This window comes from Pongo pygmaeus, chromosome 9 (genome assembly GCF_028885625.2).
Source record: "Pongo pygmaeus isolate AG05252 chromosome 9, NHGRI_mPonPyg2-v2.0_pri, whole genome shotgun sequence".
NCBI classification, from domain to species: domain Eukaryota; kingdom Metazoa; phylum Chordata; class Mammalia; order Primates; family Hominidae; genus Pongo; species Pongo pygmaeus.
The window spans coordinates 74583524-74594892 of NC_072382.2; the positions used below are offsets into that span (position 1 = coordinate 74583524).

The 11369-nt window shown below is 44.3% G+C and overlaps 1 protein-coding gene across 1 annotated transcript in view; it reads right to left on the reverse strand.

The window, feature by feature from the left end:
- The window catches only part of FAM168A (family with sequence similarity 168 member A), a 237012-nt gene extending 227152 nt beyond the window's left edge, over nucleotides 1–9860 (reverse strand). Inside the window, exon 1 of the mRNA XM_063672072.1 lies at nucleotides 9798–9860. The gene's annotated coding sequence lies outside the window, so the exon portion shown is untranslated. The remainder of the gene's footprint in view (nucleotides 1–9797) is intronic.
- Between the last annotated feature and the right edge of the window lie 1509 nt (nucleotides 9861–11369).

Sequence of the window (11369 nt, forward strand, 5' to 3'; positions counted from 1 at the left end):
GAACAGCTGTTTCTTCAGACTAGGCTGCTCTTCCTCTTGGGGTTTCACTCCGTTTTTTCTCCTTTGTGCAATTGCTTAGATATTATTCCTCAAGAAGGGCTTCCCTGACCATAATTTCCCCCGCCTGCTGTACCATCATTTCTATTACAACATGCTGTTTATCTCCTTTGGTATGCATCATATTATCTTGCTTAGGTATTGGTTGTCTTCATTTTTTCTCTCTCTTCTTTTCAGAACTTAAGGACTTTGTCTTTTCACTGATGGATACTCTGCATGGAGTATAATGTCTGGTATACAACAGGGGTTCAATATATATGTGTGTATGGAATGAAGATTAAAGAGTACATGAATGGCTGGGCGTGATGGCTCATGCCTGTAATCCCAGCACTTTCAGAGGCCAAGGTGGGTGGATCACCTGAGGTCAGGAGTTCGAGACCAGCCTGGCCAACATGGTGAAACTCCGTCTTTACTAATAAGAGAAAACTTACCCGGGCATGGTGGCATGCCCCTGTAGCCCCAGCTACTCAGTAGGCTGAGGCATGAGAATCGCTTGAACCTGGGAGGCGGAGGTTGCAGTGAGCCGAGATCGCATCATTGTACTCCAGCCTGAGTGACAGAGAGAGACTCTGTCTCAAAAACAAAAAAAAAAAAAAAAAGGAGGACATGAAGAGTGACATTACCTTATGGTATGATAAAGGGAAGTCCTTGACTATGGGAGCCTGGAGGAAGCTCATAGCACAGACAGAGAACCCTGGGGATTCTGGCACGACTTCTCGGGGCTGTGGTGTTTGAGCTGTGTTCAAAGGGATGCATCTGAGGATGTTGGGCTGCAGGCAGTTGGGATGCCAGGCAACCTCCGGAAAACAGGGTCACTTTAATAAGTGGAGCAGATATCATAGTGCTTATGAGCACCAACCCTAGAAAAAGATATTTTAGGCCAGGTACAGTGGCTCACACCTGTAATCCCAGTGCTTTGGGAGGCCGAGGCAGGAGGATCACTTGAGCCCAGGAGGTCAAAACTACAGAGAGCTATGATCGTGCCACTGCACTCCAGCTTGGGGGACAGAGCAAGACCCTGTCTTCTTTTTTTTTTTTTTAAGAAAATAAAAGGGGGGGGCATTCTAAAGTGGGATCCACTGACTCATGTAATTATGAGGTCTATGAACTGGGATGGAGAAAGAATTACATTTAATATTCTCTAACCCTTATCAACTTAAAAAAGAAGAAGCTGAGGCAAAATGAGTAGAGAAATGGGCCAAGCTTGGAACTTGGGATCATAGATTAAAGTTGCCCTGAATACACACTCCAATTAGCAGCAGTTACAAGTGGATTTTTTAAGGCAAAAAAAGGGGACAGGAAGTGTGCAGATGCAAAGTTGTTTGTCAGGAATTCTCATTGGATTACAGAAATAACATTGATTAGCAATTGGCTATACATTGTTAAGCTATAGGGTGTGGGTTACAAGGTCCAGTGTGGTATTATTAGGTTAACTTCTAGCTACTTGTGGCAATAGCAAGCAGTTCTGAGAGATGAATACATAGCTCAAGGGGGAAGTAGGATGAGATTCCTGTCTCTTTCTTTTTTTAATTTTTGTGGGTACATGGTTGGTATGCTGTTTTTTGTTTTTTTTTGTTTTTGTTTTTGTTTTCTGAAATGGAGTCCTGCTCTGTCGCCCAGGCTGGAGTGCAGTGGCGCGATCTCAGCTCACTGCAACCTCCATCTCCCGGGTTCAGCGATTCTCCTGCCTCAGCCTCCTGAGTAACTGGGATTACAGTGTGCAGCTGATTTTTGTATTTTTAGTAGAGACGGGGTTTCACCATGTTGGCCAGGCTGGTCTCGAACTCCTGACCTCAAGTGATCCGCCTGCCTCGGCCTCCCAAAGTGCTGGGATTACAGGCATGAGCCACCACGCTGGGCCTGCTGTCTCATTTTAATGTCTCCCTGGATCTGATAATTTAAAAGAACTCACATTCCTCAGATAAAAGTTATTTTCTTTTCTCATCTATAATGAAAATTAGCATTTCCTTCTATTACGAATGTCGACAACCAACTGCAGTAGTATTAGTAGTAACTGTGACTATGTCATTAACAGAATTCACAGCTATTTTCACACTACATTACAGTTGTTCCAGATATCTTTAAATATCCTTCATACTCATTATTCCTTCAAAATTAGGATTTATCAGACCTGCTGCTAGGTCTCGTTGTTGAATGTGTGAAGCACATACGTTACTATATCTCAAGTATGTTTTTAAAAATAGCTTGATAATTAAATTTCAGTCATATTAGTTTTCTTTTGTTGAAGTCAAAATAAAAATGTTGAGACGGCCTGGGCTTGGTAGTTTATGCCTGTAATCTGAATACTTTGGGAGGTGGCCAGAGGATTGCTTGAGCCCAGGAGTTTGAGACCAGCCTGGGCAACACAGGGAGATCTTATCTCTACAAAATAATAATAGTAATAATAATAATAATTAATAAATAAGTAGAGACAAATCTCTAAATTTAAATTTTTATTTGAGAAAAAAGAATTGCAATTTGGGGCATGCATGCAGACTGGGTGCTCTTTAGTATGATCAAAGAGCAAACAGAAGGTTGGAGGTTTTATAAAAAAAGAGAAATGTTACATATTGCTCTCTGAGAAAGTTCCTTGGCACAAGGAAGGTTCTGGGGAGTTGGCAAGTTCTGGTTGGTAAGGGATGGCGGTGGGCAAAATTAGTCCTAGAGTTTCAGGAAGTTATCTCAGCAGTTATAGATCAAGCTGGTCTCAGGTTATAGCAGGCAGTTTCAGCAGCCAGGCTTGCAGGGAATTATATTCTAGTGCAATGTAATGTGTCCTGAGTGTTTTCTCCCCCTGGCTTCTTGACTGTGTTTTAGTTGGGTCTCATGAGAATGACCCAATTTGCATGATCAACTTCCAAACTTTTTAATCCTATGTGTTTTTCATACTTAAAGACATGCTTCTGGGCCAGGCATGGTGGCTGACTCCCATAATCCCAGCACTTTGGGAGGCCAAAGCAGGAGGATCCCTTGGGCTCAGGAGTCTGAGACCAGCCTGGGCAACATAGTGAGACCCACGTCTCTACTAAAAATAATAATAATAATAATTAACCAGGCGTGGTGGTGCATGCCTGTAGTCCCAGCTACTCAGGAGGCTGAGGCAGGAGGATCACTTGAGCCTGGGAGATCAAGACTGCAGTGAAGCTATGATAGCACCATTGCCATTGCATTCCAGTCTGGGTGATATAGTGAGACCCAGTCTCAAAAACAAAACAAAAGAAAGCATTATTCTGAAGAGGGGTCCATTGAGGGACACTTGGGTTGCTCCCAGCTATTGGCTATTTTGAATAATGCTGCTATGAACACGGGTGTATAAATATCTGTTCAAGTCCCTGCTTTCAATTCGTGTGTGTGTATCCCCAGAAGTGGATTGCTGGATCATATGGTCAATTGTTTTACCTCTGTTTTATAGTAGGGGTTTTGGCATATCTCTCTTGGTCACCAGACCTAGAATTGTCCAAGAACTCTGGAGGCGTATTTCACACAAAGAGGATAGTCCTGCTCCCAAATTCCACCAAGTGCAAGGATCCCTGGACCATGGCTGATTCACAGCCCTGAACAGACCACAGGGGCTCTTCCAACTCAGGCCCTCCTGCTGAGTGCTGCCCCCAGCCAGATGAGCAGGCTGGATTCTCTGAGTTCCTTTCTCCTGTTCAGTCACTGCATGTATTCTCAAAACATAGAAATTCATTCTTTCTGGAGGGAGCCATGAGCTGAGCATAAGCAAGGCTATGTTTCCAGTATTCCTTACAGCGAGAGACTTCGAGGCCTTTCGCGTCTTTTCCTGCAGGCTCAGCTAGTACCAGATCAACCAAGAATGTTATAGCAATATGACCTCAATGCTTCTGGAAGGCTCATTGGCTGAAATGTAAAGTTCTCTACTTCCTTCCCAGGGACCAGATCAATGGGTAAGAGGAAAGGTCTTCTTTAAGACACCAGACGCCTGTATCACCCTTCTCCCAGAACACTGGTATCAATTTATGCTATATTTACATAACCAAAGTAGCCATTCAAGTAACTCCTTCTCAGTAAAGTTCTGCTCCCTGGAGCCTTGCTGTCTCTGCTCAAATGTATAGGCTATTGTTTAAGTCCTCCCAGCAGCCCTTCCTACCCTTCTAACCTTTTGTAGGAAACAGGACCTGCCCATTGGCTAGAAGATAAGCACATGACAGACTGGGCGAGGTGGCTCAAGCCTGTAATCTCAGCACTTTGGGAGGCCAAGGTGGGTGGATCACTTGAGGTCAGGAGTTTGAGACCAGTCTGGCCAACATGGTGAAACCCCGTCTCTACTAAAAATACAAAAATTAGCTCGGCATGTTGGCACACACCTGTCATCCAAGCTACTTGGGAGGCTGAGGCAGGAGAATTGCTTGAACCTGGGAGGCGGAGGTTGCAGTGAGCTGGGATTGCGCTATTGCACTCCAGCCAGGGCTACAGAGCAAGACTGCATCTCAAAAACAACAACAACAAACAAACAGAAGATAAGCACATGACAGAAGCTGGGCCAATCAGTATCCTTCTGTGGGATTTTTTTTCTCCTAGGGCTGGTAGGTAGGAGAGAATGAAGCAGACACAGGAAGACCAGGTGCAGAGAGAGAGAACATACTTTTTGCTTAAGCGAGACCCAACTTCCTGTGTGTACAACCAAAAGCCCTGCCTGATACAGGCTGTTTCTGAGAGTTCCTCCTGATCAGGCATATTTATCTATAAAGAGTTGGGATTTGTGCCATGTTATGACTAGAAGACTAGAGTTCATGTCTAAATTATTCATACCCCTACTTTTAAAGCATAAAACTAAAATCATAATCTCAAACATGCTTGCTGTTATCACCAGTCATTGAATATAGAATGGGTTGCTTGGGTGGCACGTGGAGTTTTTTGCACTGTGTAAAAAGGCCATGCATGGGCACAGTGGCTCATGCCTGTAATCCCAGCATTTTGGGAGGCCAAGGCAGGAGGACTGCTTGAGCCTAGGAGTTTGAGACCAACCTGGGCAAAATAGTAAAACTTCATCTCTACAAAAAAAAAAAAAAAAAGTTTAAATAAAAGATTAGCCAGGCATTGGTGGCACATGCCTATATTCCCAGCTACTTGGGAGGCAGAGGTGGCTGGATCACTTGAGTCTGGGAGGTGAAGGCTGCAGTGAGCCATGATTGTACCACTACACTCCAACCTGGGTGGCAGAGCAAGATCTGGTCTCAGAAAAAAAAGTAAAATAAAATAAAAGGGCCATGGCTTAATAGATTGCAAGCGACTGCCTTGCACAGTCCAATCTTGGGGATAATCTGTCTGAGGGCACCAGGGTCATGAGTCCCTCCAACCCATGCAACCTATTTAACCAGTGTATTAGCAAATGTCAATGGCAGACCCAGATACAGGGATGAGCTGGGAAATCCAACAAAGTTGACATATCTAGGACATAGAAGGAAGCTGGTGCAGCCAGGATACCCAGAAGTGAGATCAGCAACAGCGGGAGAGGTGGGGCCTTTGGATCCCTTCAAAAGGCCTCCCCAAGGAGACACAGCTGTGGATGATGAGTCTGAGTGGGTAGGGGTCCTACCACCACCCCCTCTAAACTCTCAGCTGCTGCTCCTCCCTTTACAACTGCAACCCCAGGACTAACTCCATGCCTGGTACATGGAAGCATTTGGTTAAACTAATGAGTAAGTCAACAGTCCTCACTTAATTCCTAGATGGGCCACATTGCTGAGAAGCAGCACACAAGCCATCCATGAAGAATGTTCCCTTCTTGGGAAATTCACAGGCACCCAAGTTCACTTATTGCTGGGGCAGGTTTGAGAGCCCAAGGAGTGTTTTGAGGGTTGAGCAGTCACAGGCTCTTGCAGGCAGAGTTTGGGGTTTCATTGATAGCACTATTCCTTCAAGAATGTCATAGGCCTTTAATCCATTTTGTTCTGGTCAGTTCCAACGTGAATAACTGTAGCCAAAAATCTTATCTAGACATGGTTTCCAAGCCTGAAAACTCTGATCTTTCACTACCAGCCATTCCCCAAACTTAATGATGGTTTTCTTCAAGCCATCTGAAACAACCGGCTTGAGTGGGAAAGCACCATCCTTAATTCCTTCTTTGCCAACAGGCTCACGGCTTTTCTAAAGAGGGCACCAGTCTTAATTCCTGCTAAGGCTACCACTTTGCAGTTACCACTTATAACTGCTTCAGTGCAGAAGCAATGGCTTTTTCAAGTCTGCAGAACTCAAAATTACAGGATTCTCAATCAACCCAGATTATAGGTTATAGCAAAGAGTTCCTCCCTTAGCAAAGCTATGCAAAGAAGCTAACTCTAGCTTGATTTTCTCTCTCACAGGACTTGCTAAAAGTAGCAAGAAGAAGCCAGAAAACAGGAACATTCTGAATTTCCGTATCATTTATTTTTTATTTTTTTTGAGACAGAGTCTCACTCTTGTTGCCCAGGCTGGAGTGCAGTGGCGCAATCTCCGCTCACTGCAACCTCCGCCTCCTGGGTTCAAGCAATTCCTCAGCCTCTGGAGTAGCTGGGATTACAGGCATGTGCCACCACACCCGGCTATTTTTGTATTTTTAGTAGAGACGGGGTTTCACCATGTTGGTCAGGCTGGTCTCGAACTCCTGACCTCAGGTGACCCACCCGCCTTGACTTCTCAAAATGCTGGGATTACAGATGTGAGCCACTGCGCCCGGCCCTGAATTTCCTTATCATTTCTACATGGCTGCATTGCATTGCTACAACCTCAGTCAGTCCACGATCTGCCTTCCAAGGTGAGGTAGCTGTTGTCTGAAGATTGTCCCCAGAGAGCCATGTCACCAGTATTCACAGCCTTGTGTAGTATGCTCCCTTTACATCTGGGCTGGGCCTGTGACTCACTCTAACCAATAGAATGTGGCAGAGCGACACTTGCCAGTTCTAGGCCTAAGTCTTAAGAAGGTCTTCCACTTTCGCATTCTTGGGATCCAGCCGCCGTGTTGTGATACCCAGGCTAAGCCACATGGAAGGAAAGGTCACAGCTTTTGGCCATCCTGGGGCCACACACGTGAATGAGGCCAACTTGCATATTCATCCCCAGCTTCAATCTGACTGTAACCTCATGAAATACCCCTGTGAGATCCAGAAGAACCACCCAGCGATCACGGTCAACCCACAGAATGGTGAGAGGTAATAAAACACTTGTTGTTCTAACCTATTAAGCTTGGAGGTGGTTTGCCACACAATAATAGCTAATTGAAACACAAAGTTTTGATCAAATGTTTGACCACTGCATAACAAGGATCACAAGCTTCCCAGTCAGCAATGTCTGAGTCTGCCATCTGCCACCCACCTGCATTCATTAATTAAGCATTTAGGTTCTGTCACTTGTAGTAGTCTTTTTCTAGGTGCCAAATTTAATATCAGTTAGAATCAGGTTTGCCTGTGATTGACAGAAAAAATAAAGTAATAGTGGCTTAAACTAAATAAATGTTTATTTCTCTCTCTCTCATAAATGAAGTCCAGAGATAAGTCCTGGGTCTCTTCCACAGTTTCAGGGACCCAGGCTCCTTCTGTCTTGTTGTTCTTCCACCATCAACATATAGCTTTTCTCTCCTAGTCCAAGATGGCTGCTCCAATTCCAGCCAAAATGGCTGCTTTCCAACCAACAGAAGGTGAAAGGGACAAAGAAAGATGTCTCTCTCCCTCTAAGGACATTTTCTGAAGTTGCACAGGACACTTCTGCCAGTATTTCATTTGCCAGAATTTACTCACATAGCCACACTAAGTTCAAAGATAGGCTAGGAGATGTGGTCTTTATTCTAAGTGGCTATGTACCCACATGTAGATCTAGGGTTCTAAGGAAGAATGAATACTGAGGATAGACTAGCAGCCTCTGCTGTCAATTGCTCTGATTACACTGGTTTTCTGATCAATCCTGATTTCTGGAGAACAGGTCTCCTCTGTTCTTATTTTTCATACTTTTGACAATTCTTTTTTAAAAAAGAAATTTAATATTCTAGCTGGAACTACATGAAATTTATATAGTAATTTTAAAGAGTTTTTATGAATTTATATCTTTTCATACAAAAACATGATGTGTCTTTTCATTCATTCAAATCTTGTTTTATATCTTTTAATAAGATTTTGCGGTTTTCTTTTTTTTTTTTTTTTTTTTTTTGAGACGGAGTCTCGCTCTTTCGTCCAAGCCAGACTGCAGTGGCACTATCTTGGCTCACTGCAAGCTCTGCCTCCCGGGTTCAAGCCATTCTCCTGCCTCAGCCTCCCGAGTAGCTGGGACTAGAGGCACCCGCCACCACGCCCAGCTAATTTTTTGTATTTTTAGTAGACATGGGGTTTCACCGTTTTAGCCAGGATGGTCTCGATCTCCTGACCTTGTGATCCACCTGCCTTGGCCTCCCAAAGTGCTGGGATTACAGGCGTGAGCCACCGCGCCCAGCCGTGGTTTTCTTTTTATGGGTTCAATACTCTTCTAAAGAAAATGTATTCTGAAGTATTTCATAGTTTTGGTTGCTATCATAAGTATAATCCCCACCACCATTTTGTTTCCAGGTATTCATTTTAAGAGTAAAAAGAGATTGACACTTTTGCTTCCAAGTATGATAGAGCAGCCTTTGGCATTGAGCACTCCTGCTGAGAATGACAAGAATCACCAGATAAAATAGCCTCTAACAAGAACCCCACACCTTGTCCCAAACCAAACATATAAAGGCAATGAAAATCTGCTCAACCAACCAGGCCTAGGGGGCCAGTGTTCCAGAAAAGGGAATGGAGGGAAGGGGAGCTAACAGTCTGTTGCTGCTTTTTATTCCTCATTGTAAAGTTTTCTTTAAAAACAAACAAAAAAAAAACACAGGTTTTTTGCTTTTTTTTTTTGAGACAGAGTTTCACTCTTGTTGCCCAGGCTGGAGTGCAATGGCACGATCTTGGCTCACTGCAACCTCCACCTCCCAGGTGCAAGCAATTCTCAATTCTCCTGCCTCAGCCTCCCAAGTAGCTGGGGTTACAGGTGCCTGCCACCACTCCCAGCTAATTTTTTTTTTTAGACGGAGTCTCACTCTGTCACCCAGGCTGGAGTGCAATGGCACAATCTTGGCTCACTGCAACCTCCACCTCCTGGGTTCAAGCAATTCTCCTGCCTCGGCCTCCCGAGTAGTTGGGACTACAGACACATGCCACCACGCCCAGCTAAATTTTTGTATTTTTAGTAGAGACAGGGTTTCACCGTGTTAGCCAGGATGGTCTCGATCTCCTGGCCTTGTGATCCACCTGCCTCAGCCTCCCAAAGTGCTGGGATTACAGGCGTGAGCCACCATGCCCAGCCCTAATTTTTGTATTTTAAGTAGAGACGGGGTTTCACCATGTTGGCCAGGCTGGTCTTGAACTCCTGACCTCAGGTGATCCACCCATGTCAGCCTCCCAAAGTGCTGGGATTACAACTGTGAACCACCGCGCCCAGCCGGTTTTTTGCTTTTTATACTTATCTTATATGCAGTCACCTTGCCCAATTCTCTTATTAATTCTTGCAGTTTTTACTAGAATCTCTTCTGTTTACTAGACATATTATTTCTAGCAGTAAAAAGGGTTTTATTTCTTTTTTTTTTTAAGTTTATAGCAGCTATTTTATTTTCTTATTTTCGTATTTTGAGCTCTGGCTCAACCTGGGTAAAATAACCAAACATTTGACTAACAGAAAGAGTTGCTAATGTCTTGGATAATGGAATAAAGAAGTTCACTAAAAGGTAGTGAAGCCCTTACCTGCTGAGCTCTGTGTCATCCTCCTAATCCTCCCAACACTCACATGAGGAGGGCAGTGCTCTCTCCACCTACAGAAGAGGAAAGGAGACTTAGAAATGTTCAGCAATTTGTTCAGTGTCATAGTGGGGGTGGCAAGAGTGGGTGTGGGGGGTGGGGCAAGAGGGAGAGAGGAACCCAGGCCAGAGTTGCCACCACCTCGTCTTCTCTCCACCGTCCTACACTGAGTTCTGAAAGGAGTTTTAAGTTTTCCTAAAGGAATTATCTGTCAAGTCAACAAAGTATTATATATAAATCTTCATAGATGACAAATGATGGCTTCATTCACTCCCTCATTCATTTGTTCTTTTTTTTTCTTTTCTTTTTTTCTGAGATGGAGTCTCACTCTGTCACCCAGGCTGGAGTGCAGTGGCAGGGTCTTGGCTCACTGCAACCTCCGCCACGAATCTGTACCACGGACAAACCTAGAAGATGCTGCAGCAGAGTTCTTTTTTTTTTTTTAATGAGACACTCTCACTTACTCTGTTGCCCAGGCTGGAGTGCAATGGCGTGATCTCGGCTCACTGCAACCTCTGCCTCCCAGGCTCAAGCAATTCTCCTGCCTCAGCCTCCTGAGTAGTCTCCTGAGTAGCTGGGATTACAGGCATGCACCATCACACCCAGCTAATTTTTGTATTTTTAGTAGAGACAAGGTTTCACCATGTTGGCCAGGCTGGTCTCGAACTCCTTACCTCAAGTGATCCACCTGCTTCGGCCTCCCAAAGTGCTAGGATTACAGGTGTGAGCCACCATGCCTGGCCCACTGCAACAAAGTTCTATGGAGAAGTATCTGACAATGTAAGACTAAGATTTACTCTCCTGGGGAATCAATGGGAGAGAGTTAATGTGTGTTGTGATACTACATGTGTTAACAGTAATCTTGGTTTGCAGCAGAATTTTTCTGTTTGTTTGTTTGTTTGTTTATTTTGAGACAAGATCTCTTTTTCTCAGGTTGGAGTACAGTGGCGCTCTCATAGCTCACTGCTCCCTTGAACTCCTGGGCTCAAGCAATCCTCCTGCCTTAGCCTTCCTAGTAGCTACGACTATAGGTGCATACCACCATGCCTGGCCTAAAGATAAAAGATGTGACAGCTTCCCTTGGGGAAGAGAACATGGGTAATAACTTAGAATCTGCAGGTGAAGACAGTATTTATGACCAGACAAGAGGAGCCAGGAGGAAATTGATGTTGAAAAGTCAAGTGTACATTTAAACATCCCAGATGGGAGAAAAATCAATTCTACATCAACATTGCTAAAGAAGAAAACAGAAAAGCCAAGACAGATCAGGTAAAAAATCTTCAGGCTGAGCAAACCTCGATTGAAAGTGCAGATCAAAATCTTCTGCAGTGAGGAAATGAAGTGACTGAACTTTGTCAAGACAAAGCAGGGCCGTCTCTTGAGAAATGATCTGTCTGGGAAGGTCATTGTTGGAGCAAGAGGAGGAAAGTTCTGAAGCAAATGCCAAGATGAGCCTGTTATAAAGAGCTGAAGACCTTCAGAAAGCAAGTCAAAGACCTTGTAGTAAAGCGCAACAGG